Here is a 21,671-nt window from a genome sequence, read left to right as displayed (position 1 = left end):
ATTCCTCCAAACCTCAACAGCATCCAGAAATTATAACTGAACTTCCAAACCTCAACAGCAAAATGCAAACATTCCTCCATTCCCCACCCCACCCCACTCAAAAAAAACCCCCAACAACAAACAAGCATCAGTGCAGTTGACAGCAGAGCCCGGCCCCACTCCATAAGCCCTCAAGCAGCACTCTGCCCAAGAAGACAAAGTTTTGGACAGAAATGTTTTATTCTTTTATCAGAGTCTCCTGACTATTGAGTTATTAGAAAATATTCATCTGCTCCAATCCTTCGACGACTACACAAATGTAGTCACACACAGCGAACTGCCATCGCTCGGGTATTACAGACATTTCCAGCTGTAATTCTCCAGAGCAACAGGAATTTTTTTAGCAAGCGTGTATTGATTATCTGTAAGGCACCAAAGACAGATGGACAGTATAAATAATTTAGATTTTAATTCACCTCTGGGTTTTTTTTTCCTCCTAGCATCAGTTTTGTAAAATCAACATCTTTGAGAGATGAATTATGGGGCTGAATTCAGATTTATAGCTATAATAGTACTAACACTAAAGTGAAAGTGTATGCTTTACGTCTTAGATTTTTCTCTTTAAAAATTTCTCTTTCCTTCAGACCTCCTGGTATTTAGGATAGCTCTTTCCCTAGTAAGCAAAACTTTACTTCTACCAAGCAGAATTCTACAAAGTCCAGTTGATAGTAGCAAAAGTGTAATGATGATAAAACCAAGAGCTTTGCAACAGCAGGGCATAAAATCCAGCAATGCTTGTGAAGGTTTTAATGGAGGAAGAAATGCCCTATTCCTGTCTCCCCTATCCTCCTGCCTCCTTATTTTCAGTTACAAACACCAACACCGCAGAAGCCTTTTCCATGCAAGAACCAATGTGATAACACCTTAACGTGCACACATTGCCTTAACCTAAATCAGTGTCAACCCATCATTCTTCGGTCACATAGGGTGTGACATCTACGCCACACTGTGGAGTTCACAAACTGCCTTCAGCCCCGCCAGCTGGGAGGTCTCACTTCCAACGCTACGTAAAGGTGATGGGTGTGCTGGCGGTGAGCCACCATCCGGCTGGCCAGCTCACCACTGGCAGCCACTGGGTCTCTAACTATATTTGTTTACATGCTTCCAGCAATTAAACTTCAACAATATCTTGGCAGAGGCTCAAGCATCACCAATCTGCATTCAAACCTTAACATTTAATAGGTGTTACCTCCTTTCACATCGCAGGTGATAGATGTTTTACCACTTACAATCTATTTGCTTATATATTTTCCCCCTCTGAACAAAAATATTGACAAGTCTTTTAAAAACAATGCATGAGACTACATATATACTAAACATCTTAAAACAGGTCTGAAACACTGTTTTGCAGCTTGAGGTTGTTACATACACGCTCCCTTTTCACACTGTCCACTTCAATGGCATTTCATTTCTGCCTCTGCTTACTCTGCAGCCTGATGTCAGCACAGTTTCCCTCACTGCTTGGTAATAACACGCTTCCCCTTTCTCCAAGATCAGCACAGGTATCTAGGTAATCAGAAGGGGATAAACTCCTAGTAAAAATAGTTCTGTCTTCCCCTTAAGATTTCTCATTTTTCTGAATTTTGTCTGGGCTATGACCCTGGCTTGGCTTTAGTTGCTGTGAACCTGTTTCAGCCACTTCCATCTCCTCTACAGACACACTAGGACCAAAATGACTAATGAGAATGTATTAAAAGTTAAGCTGAGAATTTAGGTAATTTAAAAGGCAAAACATGACAAGGAGGGTCAAGAAGGCTAATTGTGTTAAATCTGGTGTCCTGGAGTGGCTTATGTGAACAACACATGATCTGGAAATGCTGCTGGCCATTAGGAGATGCAGGGTGTGCTCCTGGTGCTGCCCCCACCTGCAGTTCCACGGCTCTGATCTGAACTGGTAGACCAGTATCCACATGCTTTGGTGACTTTGAGAACACGTAAGCTCTCGACATCCAGACAGGTGAAGACATCATCTGGAAACTAAGGCCATAAAAGGGGTAGCACAAATAAAGGGGAACTTCCCCAGGGCTGGCCAACACTGGTCACACCTTCCTATAGAAAACCTCCTCTGTGCACATGTGACATTGAACAGGTATCTTAATAAAGTTCAGAATTAATTTCTAGTGTTGCATTTATTAGAAAAAATGCATGACTATTCTATGAAAATTGCTTAGTGCTTAGGGAAAACCAGGTTGACTAATGTTTGGGGTGAAAACCACTAGTGTGGTATTTCTGAATAGACAATTATTTCTTTTTCACTATACAAACATTTAAACCTGTCAGGCAAATTACATTACCATTTTAAAAATAAAGGACCCCACATATATACCTAGGACATTTGTTGGCCTTGCACATAAATAAAGCAGAAATGGCCTATGCAGTGTTTTGGGGTGGTGGGGGGGGGGGTGGGGTGGTGGGGATGGGGAGAAAAGACGAGTTTGTTTCTATGTAGTTATACACAGAGAGACAGGGGAAAAGAGAGCAAAACATTAATCTCCCCAGAAGTATGATAGCAACTGGACTGAAATCTTTTTTTTTTTTTTTTTTTTTTTTTTCCCCAGTAAGGTAATGTCCAGCATTTTCAAAACCTTAAGATACACATCTTAAGGCCATGAAAAGCCATTTCAGCATAAGAAGCTGGTTAACCTTGAACAGTTAAGATTAATGATCCAGCACACTTTCAACCTTAGCATCAGTGAATAAACAAATCTTACCAGAGCAAAGCAAAACCAATCAGGAGATGAACTGCAATGAAACAGTCGCCATGATTATTTCAGTGAGCAAGTAAAACAGCAATGAACTTACTGAATAGAGTATGCAAGAAATAATTTCTCCAGAGCCTCAGTGCAGTCGAATAGCTTTTGGTTCAAATGTGAAGATTTTCCTCCAAATTACTTGTTCTTTGACAAACAGCTAGGAATCTGACGATTTGATACACTTGATGTGTTACTGCTATTTTTTAAATGGCTTCAATACTGCTCAAGTCTTCTGTAATACTTTGTAACCTATCCAAATTCAGGAAATAGACAGAGATGATGAAAATGAAAGTGTAGCACAGTGCCCTTCAGATCCTCTATCATTTGGAATCTAAAGTATGTAATTAATGACAAGGGCATCTAGGGAACATAAAACGCAGAATGTGCAGAACCTAAGGTGTGTTCTGTTCTTTAATTGCTGGTACAATAAAATATCTCACATTTCATATTTATCCTTACCATGATAATATGAAAATTATTTTAAACAGTAAGCAAACCAACAGCATTATAATCCACTTAATTCTAGAATTTGGGAAATATAAGCCTGCTACTACTATAAGGCACAGAATTTGCTCACTGTGTATATAAATTGTTTCTTTACAAAGGATGTACGTTTAGACATTCTAATCTCTTGATCTCTCCGAAGTCAAGATTGGGATTAACACTCCTCTCACGCCTGGTACCATGTTCTGCATTGCCCCCTGTGACTGGCCAGCCAAGACAAACCCGGAGAACTTCTTCCTACTGGTCCCACGGGAAAAGAACGCTTCGTAAGGCAGATCCTGTGATTAGTATGACTGTAGCGGTAGATGCGGTCGCAGTGTCATCACTGAGCTGTACCGAACCATGAGCCAAAAGTACGAGTGGTCTGATGCTGTTGGGACTAATCTGTTCATCACTAAGCACTTCCATATCAATCATATCAAGCCAGACAGGAAAACAATTCTGGCAAATGTGCCCCGGTCTGCTGCAGCTGGAGCTCAGTCGCTGCGAGCAGCTGCAGCCCTGCTCAGCAGCTGTGCCCCTGGCAGACGCCATGGCTGCTGGCCATGGCACCCCACACCGTGGCACTAATGAGGGCCAGCAGCGTCCGCAAGTGAGTGGGGAAAATGAAATACAAATTACTTACTCAGCAGCAACTAAAGAGTAATCTGTGGTTGATTCAGCATCACACTGGCGAAACGTCCTGCTACCCAGTCAAGTCACTTTTATTAAGCCTTGAGAAGGAGAAAAACGTTAGGCTGGAAGAAAGCCTTCCCCTTCTGAACATAGACACTGTGTCAGGATTGCCATCCGGTAATGCATAGGATAGGTAGGAATAAAGGTCCTTAAGGAGGATTTGGTACACAAGCATATCTCAAAGTATAGTTTAAAAGTACATCACCACTATACAGATTCAAATAACTGGAGCATTCAGGAAACTATGGTGCTCATCGAATGATATTGGCGAGGACGCTTCCCTGCGTCGCGCAGTCGGCTGAGCAGTGCATCATCCTGGTATTTGTGGCCTACCACTCCGTTACTGCTTCAATATAAAATTACATTTCTGATAAAAATTTTAGTGTCAAACATTTTTATGATTACAGATCAAAAGTCAAAATTTGCATTTAAATAGATGTATTAAAAACTCAGCAGCACAGGTAGAAGAGGGAAATGCTGTTTTAAGGAACATTTAAGTAGGGAGAATGAGCACAGAAGGGATTTTTCTTCTCAAAAGATTTGAACAATTTTGGGTTTATTACTGTTCTTGGGTCCAATTCAAAGTCAAGTTTTGAACTGCAGTATACTGCACCCCAGACTCATCTCAGATTGAGCCGTTAGAAACGGCATCTCTTCTCATCTTACTACTGGGAACAGCCTCAGTTATTATAAGTATTTTTTTATCCATAGTCCATTCCCACAGTTTTCACCAGCCTGCAGCCCAAGTTGTATCATACTGCTTTTCCTCTCAAGCTGTTGACTCATTTTTGTTTGCATCAGTCACCATAGGCTAAGCTTCCAGCATTATATTTCTCCTCAGACAGCACAGCCATTGTAGAGAGATGAATTTTCAATGTATAACTTAAAAATTCACAAGTAATTCTCCCATATGAATGCCAGTCAGCAGCTACCTCCTTGGACTCAACCATATTTTATTTTGTCCCTTTTTAATCTATAAAGCATTTCTGATGTTAAATTTTGTCTGACCTCTCTCCTGTATCTTTCTATCTTCTCACTACATAACTTTTATTAGCTATTTTTATTTTTCATTATTAGTTATTTATTTTTACTTTAAACCTTGGCTTAAAATATGAGTCTATACTTTTGAAAGACACCTAAGTCTTGTGAACACGTTACGCTGGGTCAGTTCCATAGCTCCTCGCCACTGATATGGAATGCTAGTACCCTTCACAGTCCAGCTGGGATCAGCAACACCTTGGCCATATACAAATAATATAAATCAATGCTGTTTCTTTTTATTATTATTATCTTTTTGGTCTTTCTTGATGGGTAGGCATACCAATCACAATGATGAGTAGGCATACCAATCACAATGATTAGACAATGTAGATAAATTATTGTTAAAGTAGTCAGTTTTAGATCTGCTATGAGTTAATGCCTTCATAAACATGCTGTTTCCTTCTATGAGGAGAGAATGACCAGGTGTACAGGGACTCGCTTTCAGATTCTCTAGCGAGACTCTGGACCAACACAAGATTTAGGACTTGAAAGTCAACAGACCTTTTCAGTTGCTAACTCATTAATTGGGTATTTAAACTCTCTGCCAGTTTAAACATCTATGAAATGTTTACAGAATCAACTCTTGGAAGCATGACTATAAGCACAACACAATAATATTTTAACTAAATGACCGTTTTAGGTGTATTGCTTTCTTCTCCGGAGATTTTTTCCTACAGAATAATTGCTTTAACACAGGGAAATTGTGGGATTATTGTGTGGGAATACAAAATTCAAGTATAAACAGAGACTAATCACAACTGATTTCCTGATAAATTCATAATGAAATTTTCTTCTACCCAGGCAATCCCTAAATTTCTTCAAGAAATGATTCTCAAAGCATTTAGAAGTCAAAATATAAAGAATATCACATAAGCAAATGTATGGTCATATACTGACTTATTCTGGAATTCCAGACAATACTTACTTGCACCACAATTTTTCAGTTCTCTCTCCAGAGTACAGATATGTTTACCAGCCACTTCCCAGTAGTTTTAAGTAGAAATAGTGTACAAGACATCAGCAACATCAATACTACTCTTAGATTACCAACAGAAAAACTAAAGGTGAACAGTTAAATTCTTTATAGCAACTTTTCTTCCAACTGCCTGTCAGCTGGCTTACTGTCTGTGGTTTTGGCTGGGATAGGGTTAATTTTCTTCCTAGTAGCTGGTGCAGTGCTGTGTTTTGGATTTAGGATGTAAGTAATGTTGATATCACACTGATGTTTTCATTGTTAAGTAGTGTTTATTCTCTAAGTCAGGGACTTTTCAAGTTTCCTGTGCTCTGCTAGCGAGGAGGGGCACAAGAAGCCGGGCAGGAGCAGGGCCAGGCCAGCTGACCTGAACTGGTCCATACCATGGACAATCATGCCCAGCATATAAACTGGGGGAGTTGGCCGGGGGCTGCTGATCGCTGCCCGGGGATTGGCCAGGCATAGGTCAGTGGGTGGTGAGCAGCTGCACTGTGCATCCCTTGTCTGTCTGTCTGTCTTGGGATTTATTCCTCTCCCTCTCCTTTTCATTACAATTGTTGTTGTTGCCATTATATTTTACTTTTTTTCAATTATTCTGTTGTTCTTATCTCAACCTGCAAGTTTAACCTTTTCCCGATTGTCCTCCCCATCCCTCTGGTGGGGAGCCGGTGGGACTGAGCAAGCGGCCACCTGCTGCTTAGTAGCTGCCTGAGTTTAAACCACGACACTGACAGAACCAGGATATTCCTAATTTTAATTAAGCTTATTTCAGATTCTCTATACATTATAAAACATTTACCTACATTTTTCTATACACATAAACCAAGGCCATTTTATAAAATACCGCAAAATATTGCAAATATATTTTTATAATATAATACTCAGGACTAGCTTCAGGCATCGGCAAAGTACGTAATTTTTTTAAGGTGACAAACCAATACCGGACACCCATGGACCTGCTGCCCGCTTTCCTTTTTCTTAAACCAAAGTCGCCAGCCAGCAGCAATGGGGTGTGAGGGGCAGGTGTAAAACCGCAGGTGAGGTTAAGCCCCAGTCTGTATCCCAGACTCACCAGGGCAGGTGCAGAGAACACCGCTCCAGAGCAGAATTAGCCCCAGGCAGCAAGAGACAACAACCCGATGAGACTACACAAGAGCCCATATCCTCTACACTTTTACCCTGCATGTATGTTTTCCGTCCACTCTGGTTCCCCTGAACCACTGACAAGCACTGAGGTGGCTCAGAAAACACAACAGCAACCACCTCTTGTTTTGCTGGGTACTGTAGAATAATTTCATGCTATATCCCAAACTGTATCTTTCCTCAGTTTTACACCTGCTTTCATCCAATTTAACTGAAAGACATTTTGTTAGCGTTCTACAGCAGAATAAGAATACTTTCTAAATTGATTTCATAACATATTATATCTTCAGAACTGCTTTCTGTCCTGGTTTGTTCCATTTTTTCCAGTGGTTTGCCTGCTTCCTTGTCAGCTGTTGCACTCACAGCAGTGCTTTCCTTAAATTGTCCATTGTAAACATAATTTTGCAAGATTTTCCCACAAAGATATTTAAATATCTAATTTCTCTCAATTTTAACGGCTTTGAAAAACTTCAATAAAATCATGGATCTCAGCTGTAATTGCTATATATATTAATATATAAATGAAAACTTGCATTTTAATTTTACTGTCACAGGATAGAGTTAATTTAGAAGTCATTTAGAGCTTGGGAGTTTCTAATGGACACTAACTTAAAAGTAAATTCCCCAGAAAATTTCACCTCTCCTCAGTGACCCTTGCAAAGATTTTCTGAAGTTTCCATTTTCTTGGCCAGCTGAAAAACACTCTTCTACATTGTTTTAATACTATTTCCAAAAGCAATTGACTGTGTGTCTGGATGTAGCTTTCTCTGAAAATACATTAATAAAGTTTAACTATTCTTACTCAAGAAACCAGACAGAAGTTTTTAATTTGTATGGTCTATCTACTGATCTCACCATTCAATGGTTTGTCACCCTTTGTTTGTTCTCTTGTCTATCCTACATATTTTCTTTTGTTTTGCAGAAAGGACTTAATAACACATGGGGTTTGGACTATGGCAACATTTACACTGTAGCATAAGGCACTGGACAAAGTCTATCACTTACTTGGTACCTTATATTCTTTGTGTGCAGAGTAACAAATTACAGTTGCATTATTGCCCCCCGTGAGATGCTGCAATGCCGTTGGTTACAGCTGACCATCTATGGTGTGTGATGGTCAGAACTGAGCAAACTGCACAGTAGGTGCCACCTTGTGCTGCTGAGCATCGCCATCCAGCGCGGGCAGCGGCAGCCAGGATGCTGATGGGTGCACTGGCATTCTCTACCCACTGCAGTGTTGACTGTAAAATCATAATCTGGTCTTGAAAAATGCCCAGCTGTCCAAATAATAACAGCTACAAAAGAGTATAGGCATGTAAACATACACCCATAGGCGCAGAGGCCGTTCCTGTGATTGAGTCAGGAGTGCTTCAATAGAAAACTGTTTATCTTCTTTCCATACTGACCTCACTGTAAAATGGGCTGTTGAAAACAAGACCCCTTCACCAAAGTTTCTTTTCTGAATGAAAACCAAATTTGACATAAAATTTGCATCTTGCTTGTTTTCTCCTTTTTAAGGGATTTTTTTCTGGCAGGGCGTTTGAAGGAAGTATAATCCCCACTTGATCCCACAGGCTAGATCAGGGAAATTTCACGCTTGCCAAAGCAGCTCCTCAGATGGCACACAAACCTCTCCTGAAGGACTTGTCCTCTGGTATTCCCACCAGCTTGTTTGTCCTGCCTTTTACTGACACAGTAAATGACAGTCAGCAGAAATGTGCAAAACTGGCTGGAGAGAACTCCCCAGCCAGAGGAACAGCAAGGCCGCAGCCTACATCCCACCATATTTCTGTCATTCCCATTGCAAGGTGTTGGGCTGGGATGCCCAGGGCTGCCCTGTGCCGCACAGGGCCAGTGCCCCCGCGCAGAGCCCAGCCCAGCCCTGTGGAGCTGTGCTGCACCTTCCACTGAAAAGGACGTACATGCTGAGCCAGGCAGCATGAAAACATATGTAGAACCAGAAAGGTTAAGACCAGCTTTAAGAAATAACGTTAAGAATCCAACAACTTCAGTAACTCATTAGTTCAGAGGTGTTTCTCCATGCAACTGCCTCCCTCTACAAATACAAGAGCAACAGGCGGTGTTGAATATGAATATGAATATATATGAATATGAAAAGTGGATGAATCAAGGCCCCTCAAGAATGGGCCAAGGTCCAGAACTGAATTGTTTCCCAAGAACTGTCATGTAATAACAGTTCTTTTCCATGAAGGAATCTGGATTGATCTGGCCTGCAAAAATCCTGTGCCGGATGTCTTCAACAAACAACAAGGTTTTCCCCAGTATCACAGCCTCCAAACACAGATTTTCCTTCTTTTTTCCTTCCCCAGTTCTCCTAATGTCCTCTCCTTTTGAGAGCAGGGCATTAGTATTCACTCGAAGTGTCTTTGAAAAGGTTTAATCTCCTAGCAATTACCGCTATGAGAGTTTCATTATATGTACAGTATGATAAATATTGCAGAGGTCCCCCAGCCGTTGCGATGAGTTTTAATCCAGGCGGGCAGCAGGGTGGGAGGGGGCCCGGGGGCCAGCGCCTGCCTCCCTGCAAGCACTGCTGCAGCGCCCACCCAAGCCCTGAGGGCAGAAGGACCCTTCTGAACCCACGCCACGGAGCCAGAGCCATGAGCAGACATCCCAGTGACTGCTACAGTTTCTGATCAAACTGATGGTGTGTTAGTACGGGCAACATCCTGACTCCGCACTGCCAGCGCCTCGAAATCCTCAGTCCTGACTGGAAAGTGGAAGCCCTCCCCAGGTACTGAAAGAACGAAGGCACAGAGATCCCACGCACTTCATTGGGACAGGAAAAAGATTATGCTTTGTCTCTGCACCTAAGTTTTCGTTATACCTGCAAATGCTACCAGATCAAGGAGAAACAGTAAGTTCTCATTACCACACCTTACGGAAAAGTCAGGCTGGAAAGCAGCGCGGCAAACCCACAGCAGAACACGCAGCTCACACTTTGCAGAAACGTGGTACCGCCCCACATGAGCAGGAAAATCTGATGCAAAGTGGTTCACATCTCACAGCACGCTGCACTATTTACAGTCATTTTTAATTATACCTTTCGTAACTGGGTTTGTTTCAGCAAGTGCTTTAAATTTGTGGGTGTCTAAGCCATAATTGCTTCTTTCTCAAACATTGGCCACTACTTAAAATTATAGTAAAAAGACATAGGTCACCTTTGTAGCTGGTGTTAATGGTATGGCAGTACATGAGGACTCCTTTTCAACAAAAAACTTATTTTCCAGGGCCTGGAGAGGACAATTACGCTATTACATGCATATTTTGAAACAAGAGCAGGCAGCACATTCCCAAGACATTTCTGAGCGTACCACCTCTAAGCAATCCCTCTGCAAACAGTATTGTCTGCGCTGGGCATGAGGGCACTTCCCTGCTGTGTGACCTGACAACTCAGGGTACCAATTCCTGCGTCAATGAGAGCCCGAGAATTAGGCTCGATTCCTCTGCTCCCTCTTTGAATTCACTATTTCTGGCAACCAGGAGTAACATTCAGAATGACAAGGAATTTAATGAACTACTAATTCAGAGCTGACCTTCAATGAAAGTACTGTTTAATTACCCAGTTTTTCTCAAGGCAGGCGTAAGAATGCTAAACCATTCCTGAACAGGTGCAGGACGCACATATTAATTTTAATAGCAAAGGTCATTACATACATATTTGTGCACTTTTTCTTGGCATCCCTCCTGTCAAATTACTTCTGGAAGTCTATGAAGACAAAGAAAAGGAAAACCTGTGTTCTTTCAGCTTCAGCTTAGCAAAGTCCTGTCTCCTATCCCCTTTTTCCTTTATACACATCTCAAAAATAAGTCTATATCCAACACTGAGAGGTAATACATTATCTTGCAAATTAAAGTGATAAGATTAGATTAGTGCCTACATAGCTGAAAAGCACGTGTAGTGTATTGTTACATACTACTGTAGAGTAAGTGATCTTTGGGGAAAAAGACTTCACAGCAGAATTAAGGAATATTTTAGTATAAATCTGGGAAAAAAACCCAAAAACAAAACACAAAACCACTCATTGAGTTGGGTAAAGAGCTAAGTAAATTTACCCATACTTGACAATCAGAACTGTAAAAATTATTCCTCTGAAAGCAAAGATCAATTTCTACTTTAATCTATGAGCACGAGATGTAAACCAATACCTTTGCAGAGAAATAAAGATTTCTTGGCCTGTCTAGATTTATCTTATCAGACTGAAAAAAAGCAGGCTTCATGTTAGAGACTTTTTTTTTTTTCATCTTATTGCCTGAGGAAGTGTGAAAACAGCCTCCAGAAAAAAATCAGCTCTAACAATATTGAGCTTATTCTCTCCCTCTCCCTTTGTTTCATCCTTCAGGCTTTGATGCATTTTCAGAAGTAGTATTAAAAGTAGCCAACCCCAGTGAGAACAAGAAGAAGGCATCAGAAACAGCTCCTTATGACATTTTCGTACATTACCAAATGTACATCTCTTATTTCAAATTATACTTCACTTGTTTCTGTAGTGGTAGAAGGAGGAAAATGGGAGGGAGGTATCACATTTTCCAGTTTAATAAAAATTCTGCAACTGCACACTTTATTTTATGGTTGAGAAATGTAGCAGGGGTTTGATATACAAGGGCAGAGATGTTTGTAGTTGCAGTGGATCAGCTTGTCAGGCTATGGCAGGCTTGGTCTTTTTTATTTTGTTTTTTAAAAACAGAAATTAGCTAGGAAATGGCAACAGTTTGGAGCATCCGCAAAGAACAGGCTGAGCACACCTACAGCTGCTGCTGATGGCTCCATGAGTGAAAGAAATGGAAGGGTTTTTTTTTCTCTTTTTCATTTCCCAAAATAATACACACCAACTTTTATTATCCACAACCTACATTCTGAGAGAAATAGTTCTCCAGGGAGTGTTACAATACCTTGCTAGTCCCTCAGCTTTACACACTGGAGTAGCACAAGTCAGCATCCCATCCTTGTTGACACAGGATTACATCACTAAGAGTAAGGTGCTATTTTTTTTCTTTTTCTACACAGGGCAGGGGCAGGATCAAAAAAACAAACAAACAAACAAAAAACCACTAGAGTTAAGAGTAGCAGAGTGCTCCTATAAGATATAAAGTAGACAAGACAAGTTAAATTTGTTGAAAATCACTTTGTATTATTTAACAGGCTGCCTCCCTACCAAACTGAGTAAACACAGCCAGGATGCCAGGCTGGAGGTAAATTTCATGCCTTGTTGTCACAGAAAGGCTTCTGGCACCTGGAACGAAAAATTATGCCAGATAAATGACTATTCTCATGAAGACTCTTAAAGAAAGCCCTTCATGCCATTGGGCTGTGCATGCGATTCTTCTGGCAGGCTGCTTTTGAAACCTTGGCTAGCTTGCTAACTAGTCCTTCGATGAGCTGCTGTAAATGATTTTAAAAGTAAACTTAGGTTGACCATCAATTTCCGAATCTCTGGCTGGCTGTGTGAAATCATGATTTCAAGGTTGTCTTTGTTGGTAGCAGCTTTTTTTAAAAAATGGAGAAGACTCTAGGAATGGGGAGAGAAGATGCACCAGCTTTTTCCTGACGTTCCCAACACTGTGCTGAGATTCACACACTGTGTCCTGGACAAAGACAGTGTTTCCCAGTCTGCAGGGCTGCCCCTGCCAGCGCTCTCCTCAGCACTAGTTTTGCATTCCCATACCTTGGCGTCAGTGGTCCCACAGCTGCAGTCAGCTCCACTAGGGCAAGTTGATGCAAATCAAATCTAACTTTATAAAAAATGATTAATTTTCAGTTAGATAAGGGGCCTGATCCAGCCAACAGTGAAAAGGATATTATTTTCATGTCCAGATATATTCCAGAATTTTATTAACAAGAGTGTTATTTAAGGTCCAGTAGAAAATACCAGGAAATTCTGGATGCTTTAAATATGTGGACTCTCCGCAGTGAGGGAATGCTTTTGTTGAAGCTCTGGTATTACTGTTCTGAATCATGTAATGGCTCAGTCCTTTCAAAGATAATTTTGTTTTAGCAAGGACAACATTTTGATTCAAGTCATCCCTAAGTCATGGAAATTAATAAACACATTCTGTTCTACTATACTAAATTTGCAAAAAAAAATATGCATTTCAATAAAGCAGGTTATTTCAAATCATGTTTGCACCGAGACAAACAGGAGATAATGGGAAAAATAATTGACCGTACTTTTTCCTAAGCAGGCCAAGATTATTAGTAGTTATGTTAAATATAGACATTCACATCCAAGCCATTAATGCATGCCTAAAGTACATCAATAATTCAGTAATTTTTAAGTTCAACTTGGGAAATCTCCTTTAACAGATAATATATAGTGCAGCACTGTCAGATCATAAGCCACCAAGCATTAAAAGGGTAGAAATACAGCCAACTACGTCTTCTGTTCACATCACCATACCTCAGTGTATTTCAGCCCTCAGATTGCCCATGAAGTCCTGATAAGTTCTTATACCAGACCACCACCTACTTGCAAGACTTTGACCTCCCATTTAGAGTATGTGATACCCTAAGTGAGGACATGAGAAACTGGTTAAATTGGGAGTATAGAAACGCTACATGTTTTGGTACAAAAAACATGTACTACCTAAAATCAAGGAGCAGCAAGCATTTTGTGATCCTTGCATTTCCATTGTGCATCTCTGTGCTACGTGACAAAGAAAAAAAAATGAGAAGGCAAAGCACTCCCTGCATCTCTCACACATAAGGACACTAATAGCTCAATCTCACCATGGTGCCTAGGTTCCTATAGTTTTATCATTAAAGATTTTGGTCAGTCAACTGTGGTGGTAATTATCACATAAATTAACTGAGAGACAGGCAAACCAGAACGTAAGACAAAATCTCACCTCCAGCCACAAAGTATAGGACTTCATCTTTCAGTAATATTTTCAAACCTAACACCAATGATGAACCAAGTTTTTTCTGGACTATAGCTTAGGTTACAGAAAGAAAGCCTATTAGTCAGTGCCATTTACCCCCCTGGTATCCAGCTTTTATCTGCTGACCTGTCACAATAAAACAATTCTGAAGATGTATTTTCAGATACAGGTGATTAGCACAGCAAGGAAAGCAGCAGAGTGAAAATTCTTTTTCAGATAAGTGTTGCTTGCAAGGAGTGTAGGTAGAAGGAAGAGCAAAGAACTAATCAGTTTAGCTACACTGGACTACAGTGCTCAAGCTTTCATTTGGGTTGTGGCGTTGGGGTTTTTGGGTTGTTTTGGGGTTTTTTTTTGGATAAGGGTATTTTGCTTTAAAATAGTTTGGAACCCACCCAGTTCTGCACAGGAGCAGTGTTCTTTCTAATGCATTCAGCTGAAACTGTAAATTTCCAGCAGAAGCCCAAACCTTGTCTTTAGAGAAATGTTTAAATAAGGGCAGATGGCACCTTGAGATGTCACTTCTCCACTCTAGTGTTCCAAGACAGGTTCAAATTCTATTCTACCATCCTTGATAGAGCTTTTCTTTTCTTTTCTTTTTTTTTTAATATATCTCCACCAATGGAGCTCTGTCTACGGAACTGAATGGTGCTTATGATCAGGGAGTTTGCACTGCATTTCTTGTCTGGTTTAAGGTAGTTTTTTCCCATTTAAAATCAAAGTTCATCCTTCACACGAGGGAAAGATTAGATTTTGCAGAGGCCTCAGACCTTAAAAACGTGGGTTACACACACCCACCACACATTCCCCTGTAACACTGCTGCTTTTCCATCGGCACATCACAGAATCACAGCCTGGCTGAGCATGGAAGGACCTCCTCTGGGGGTCGCCTGGTCCCAGCTGCATGCTCAAGTAGGGCCACCTCCAGCTGGCTGCCCAGGACCACGTGCAGCTAACTTGTGTGTAGCTCCAAGGTGGGAGACCACAGAACTGCCCTGGGCAACCTGTGCCAGTGCTCAGTCACTCTCACAGTGAAAAGGTGTTTCCTGATGTTCAGAGGGAACCTCTGGCATTTCGGTTTGTGCCTGCTGCCTCTGGTCCTGCCACTGGGCACTACTGAAAAGAGCCTTTATTATATTATATGTATTTGTGGCTGTTTGTTGGGCTCTTTACAGCAGCTCCACATCCCTCTTGTACTGGGGAGACCAGAACTGGATACGGCACTCCAGGTGTGGCCTCATCAGTGCTGAGCAGAGGGAGCTATCACCTGCTGGCCACCCTGTTCCTCACACAGCCTAGGCTACTGCTAAGTTGCTGTGCCACAAGGACACACTGCTAGCTTTGTGTTCAACTGGGTGCCTACCTTTTACATTCTAATATACAGGTTTTCTTTTATTTTTTTCTGTAACAGTAATGCATTTCCACTACATTTGTGGTCCCTCCAAAACTCCACCACGCTTAGCTGCACTTTCTTATTAGTATCACAGAAAACACCATTCCATTTCTTTGAAATCATTACTCTAATAACATGATCCAAGCTCAGATCTAAAGCCTGCTCTTCCTTAAAAACACAGGCAAGTAACTGCTTAACCAGTGCCCTCACCGAACCATTGCACAAGCAGAGGTGGAGGTCTATCACAGCAGAACTGGGAAATGCAGGATTCTGTGGTAGGCCCCCTCGTCTACTCTCTGCATGCACACACATGCAAAACCATATACTGCTGCTATCGGAGGTCTCTGAAACTTAATGAAAAAACAAAACACAGGTTTGGATATTCTACATTAAAATAAAGTAATTTGTCACTGTCCCTATATCATCACAGAATGAAAGCCAGACACTTTGAAATGTCATATTATAGAATTCTACGTAACAAGAAGAAAATGGGTTGCTGACATACCATTGCTCATTCTGCCATTCCTCTTCTATGCAATGGAACTCTTAAACAACATCCAAATGACAAGAAACAATTAATGCATTTTTCTTTCAGTTTTTGCTTGCCTCATGCCCACAGCAGCATAAAAATATGCAGTGATATACAGGTTGGCTGAGTAAGGGAGATTGGCTGTAAGTGAAAGAAACTAGTGACATTTGGGAAAACATAGCAGACAAAGACAAAAAAAAAAACAACAAAAAACCAAAACCCCAGCCACAAACCAGACCCCCTAAACCTTTAACAGCAGCATCTAACCAGCTGAGGGTGGGTAAATTAATCCAAGGTTGCATCTAAGCTGACATTAAGAATTTTTCTAAGGTTGTCTTCTCTTCTACTGGTCTCTTGTCCTAACATCAGTATGCCAATGGTTTGAGCAGATCATGAGGTGGTATCAAGTTGTTAGGAAATATTTTTCTCTCTTACATACAATAATGACGATTTGTGAATAATGTGCATGTGTTACAATACTTGTTTCCACAAGCGGCTGTAATGATTACATGTCATTAACAACAAAAAATCTGAGATTAAAAAAATGGAAGAGTCTGAAAAAGCCCAATAAATTCTATCTTAAGTTATATTTCAGCTATCACCAGTTGAGTTTACTGCCTTTGCAGGGGATTTTGTTGCAAGTTGCCTTTGCAGCCTCCCTGCATGAACACCACCCCCAACAGAACCAGACAAACCAGGAGCCAAGTTTAAATCAAGAAAATAATGTCAAAGGAAGTAATGAAAAGCACAGACAAAATTAGTGTTCTTCTGTCTGGATGCCTGCTCTTTCTGCTTCAGAATGCCTCCCACTTAGTAGCAGGAAGCATGACAGAATGTCAATTTAGACAGAAAAATTAAACAAAGATACTGTATTTTGGAATAACCGGGGCTCACTCTTGAAGTCTGAATAGGGATACAACCTTCCAGCAGTTGAGGACACTGTAACTGTGCTCATCATGGCTGATGGGTGAACTTCAGCTCTCCCACTAACCCACACAATCTGGCACTCCCACCCCATGGACTCCATGGCTGGGATTTACCTGGATCTGAGGGAATTCAGCACTGTTCTTACAGGAAATCAGGAGGAACCAACTACCCAGCTGTCTTGGATTTCTTTAAAAATCTCATCTTTAAAGTATTTTGTCTGGATTTCAGTCATTTTGTGAATGTCTTTCACAACATCCCACCCCCCATTCCAGGGGAAGAGGCGAGTGACTTCCTGAAAGACTGAATCTTTACGCTATAGAACAGCAATAATAATCTCAGAAAGCAGGATTTACTGAAGGCTAACTTAAGTCTTGATACAGTGCCTAATAATGCCCTACCAGCTCCCATCCTTATGACTATTAAAAAATATTTTTCCTACTATAGGATACGGGAATCGCTTGAAAGATGATAATTGTTCTTAAAGGCTCATTTATGCATTGGCATCATATATACTAAAAGTCTGAAGTAGTATTTTAGAGCAGAGTTCTCACACAGCTGACATACTTTACCCTGAAGTACTTCTACCATTGATTTGATACATTTGTTTAGGCATTTTGTAAAAATTCTTAGTTCAATAAATGCTGCAGGATCAAATAGCATACTTTCGAATTCTGCAAACTTTTATTATACATATTGTAAATAAATTCTGTGACACATTATTCAGCATCAAAAAGGTTTCATAAGAACTCTGTGCAATGTTTTCTCTTTGGTATATTTTGAAAATTATGACTCTGTCGTAATTATGAGTGTTAATGTTTAACGCTTCCAGAGAAAAAACTGCTTTGTGCAACTGGTATCATGACATGTAACTATATCAACTGAATCGCTGTTTTATTTATCTTTTATCCAAAGCATAAGCAACATAAAAGCCATTAAAATGAGAAATTAAGTACAAATCACCACATCTGTCTCAGCATGTGTAACACTATAGATTGTTAACACTAGGCTTGAGAAACTTCTGAAGTTATTATCATTTTAGTTCTTCATAGACATCCATAATAACAGAAAACCAGTTAAGCTCTAACGAGCCGGTGGTTCACTATCAGCTTATGCACAGGGTAACACAGAGAGGACAACGCTCGGTAAATCCTGCAGGGTGCTGAACCAGAAGCTGACTTGCCAGAAAATCATGTAACTGCTTGAAAGATTTTATAGCCTTTAAGGAAGAGTTCATTTGGGGAAATCAAGAAATAATGAGTATAAAACAGAGGATCAGAATTTCCTGGATCTCAGGAGGTTTGGGGTGTGATGCAGGGAACATGATGTCAGCACCACAGCCATGCAATGTCCCAATTGAATCCTGATTTGCAAATCACACATTTTTTGGAAGAGATTATTAGTAAATATCTGGAAATATGTTGACTTTTTTGTACTTGCACTGTTTTTCCATCAGGTAAATACTGAGATGATTTATCAAATTACACAGTACAGTAATTGCATGTTAACCCAAGCAAAAATTTGAAAAGAAAATGGATTCACAAATTACCATATGGAACAGGTCAGATGAGGAAGTCCTGAACGATTTTCTAGTTACAGTATTTGTTTCAATCTACTGTCTTTACCAGGAAAAATATATTTAAAAAACCCCAAACAAACAAAAGAATAATCTGGGGGTCAGATTTGCCAAATTATTCTAAGTTTCCGGAAAAAAATTACAACCTTGTAAAACAAAACCTTTCAGTTAAAGTATATTAAGATAATTTTAAGAGATAAGGTACAAGAATGATTGAAAGAACTAGATAACCTAAATAAAAATAGAAGGCAAATGATCCAAGTCTATAAAAAATGGAAAATTAAATACACAGAAGCAGCATAATAAGGCCAATCCTGTTACTATGATGATTAATGAGCTTCCTGGTAGTATTGACAGAGTAAGAATTTTGGTGTATGGCATCTGATATATTGCATGCATCAGAAATGAAAGTACCGACATAGCATTTTAGCCTAATAATTAAATTAATCAAATACAAAAATATTAGAAACCTGTTTGCATTATGAAAGCTTGAGCTAGTTTTACTAAGAAAGGTATACAAACTTATTTTATTAGAATTTCAGTATTAAAATATAGAAAATAGGGAAGTATGAATTCAAATGTAGGATCATTACATAACATAGGGTTTTAAAAAAAGTAATTTTTTTGTGTCTATAAATCAATGAACCTTAGAAAAAGAAGCTAAGCATTAACTTTGCTTAACTTATCTTAATTTTACTGATAGAAAACAAAAGCACAGAAAAAGGAAAGAAATGCCCAAGGAAACAGGCAGGCAACTACAAAAAATTGCAGTCCATGCTCCATATCCCTCAGGATAGCCCCTGCTGTTATAAAATTACAGCATATTTAAACAATACATTGTCATGTTAAATAAGCATTGTTCTTAATGCTTTAAAATTAATTTTTCATACAATTCTAAAAAGTTTATAACATCTGATGCATTTTTCTCTGAGCCACCTTTGCAGCAGTGTCTTTCAGTTGCTGCAGCAAGGGCCCAATTTAGCAGCTGGATCAATACCAACTGCACAGACTTCAGTGTAAGATTAACCGGGCACAGCCTCTTTGTCCACAATGCAACTATGGCTGAGTTAAGTGGAAACCCATTTTTTATTGTACAGAGGGAGGGACTCACTATCTATCACTGCTGGTTGGAAAGCGACATATTTCTTGTGCAGAATTCATCTTAAAGTATCTTGTCTGTTTGCAAAGAAGCACTAAAAAATTCTAATCAGATCTGTTTGTTGTGTATTTGTTTTCCCAGTTTACGATCTATACACCACCACCACATCTGGTAACCCCAGCTTCTAACCATCTCAGCTCCACTGCCCTGCCTAAGTTCAGTGCTAGTACCCCATTTTCCTTTTTAGCCCATTTACACATTCCTCCTGGCTCAGCAACTAATCATTTGCTCTCATTACAATCAAACAAAAATTGTAAGCTATGATTAGTTGTCAGCCACTACAGGTGGAGAGCATGTGCATTTCTGCATGATACATACTTAGCACTTTTCATATGAAAATATCAAGTGGAATTTCTAATGGAACTTTACAAAAAATAAAAAAAATCGATTAAAAACCCCTAAGAGAATAACCAAACAGGAAGCATGGGAAAGTAAATGTACTCACACCACATAAGCCTTGTGCTCTAAATGTAATAGGTGATAAATTCTAATAGGCTGTAAACACTGGAAGAAGAGGATTTTGAACTACGAGTTAACCTGAGAGTTGTGCCATTAAGAAGTAACCTTCAGTCAAACCGTAGGAAAGTGCTTCACGCAGACGTTTAATGGCTCAGAACTTTTATAGTTTGCTTCTGATCCAAGACTATACACATAAAAGTAACGTGTAGGCACACTGGAAGAATCACAAAGCACATGCATCAGCACACCGTCCAGCCACACTGGAATATTTCAGCCTTCTGCAGAACAGATTCAGCCAAAGGTAAATATTTCTCATAAACCAAGTTTATTTAAAAACATTTCTGACTGGTTGCCAGATTGCTCAGAGTGCCTATTTAGTTTTTTCTTCTTAAGCTTTTAACTTAAGAGCCCAAAAGGTGACAATGGTAGCAAAAAATGGTAGCAGTTTTATGTGCTTCTGCTTAGATTTTGGGGTCTTTTTTTGTCTGTTTTTAAACAGCGCAAATGATTTCTCATTACATATTAAAAATTACGTAAAATCTTGCAGATATTGTAAATAATGCAATCCATAGTAAAATAGAAGAGTGAATTTATTAATAAACTATGAAGTCACAGATATCAAAAGAAAATTTAGTTAAAAAATTTTCTCTTCTGTGAAAGGGTTGTCTGGTTTCGTGTTGCCAGAAAGAACTGTTCTCACTCGTTTTACATAGATACCATGAAAAAAAAACCCCACAACCAAACCCAAACCAACATACAAAACAACTGCATCTTCCTTATTTTTAGAGTTAATGGGGAAAAAATGATGCCCGAAGATAGCTTCCTGCATACAACTACGAGTGGATACAGGTGGCCCTCATTTTCTCCTGACAAACACATTTAGTTACAAAAACATCTATCCCTAACTAGATTGTCAGAAATAGGTTTTAAATATCACTTCTATATTATTATATTTTTCTATATTTATGTAAGGATTCTGGTTAGAAAAAGGAAATTCTTTTAATCTAGGGGTTAATCGGATAACTTGACATTCAAAATAGCTGTTATTCAAATACAGTTGACAAGTACCTTTCAGAAAGTTAATTTAGTTTCCATCTCTCTTCCCACCCCCCATTAACTCAAACCAGAAACATTATTTTACCTCACAGACACTCATTTCCAGCCCCAGGTTGCTCCCCTACAAGCCAGAACACCAGCCAAACTGCTGAGAGCTGGCTCCTGTTAAGCTCCAGCCGGCCCATCTGTAGATAACTTTACAAGTCACAGATGCAGCAATAACCACCAGCAAACCTGAGATATCAAAGGCTGCAATGAAGGCTCAGAGTTCACTTCAGACACATGTTCTGGCAAAGCAGGTTAGTTAAAAAAAAAAAAAAAAAAGTCCAATATCACCATTATCTACACAGGGACAAGTGATGTGCTCTCAAAATTACTTGTAACAGAAATGGCATCATGTATCTTTCTTCTAATAAGTCTCTGCATTTAATTTTTACTTCCCACTCCTGTGACGCATTTCCTTGCTGTCCTACCTCGCTTACTTGGCTAGCTGCTTGCTAACTGCGGCTTATTTGCACTTATAACCAGTCATTACGTTTCATCATATCTA

The 21,671-nt window shown here is 39.8% G+C and overlaps 1 protein-coding gene across 17 annotated transcripts in view; it reads right to left on the bottom strand.

Annotated features, from left to right (window-relative positions):
* The window catches only part of RBFOX1 (RNA binding fox-1 homolog 1), a 1,334,594-nt gene that overhangs the window by 727,665 nt on the left and 585,258 nt on the right, over positions 1-21,671 (bottom strand). The gene's annotated exons all lie outside the window — the stretch shown is intronic.

This window comes from Falco punctatus (assembly GCF_963210335.1).
Source record: "Falco punctatus genome assembly, chromosome: 4".
NCBI lineage: Eukaryota > Metazoa > Chordata > Aves > Falconiformes > Falconidae > Falco > Falco punctatus.
This window is presented reverse-complemented; position numbering and strand designations above follow the sequence as displayed.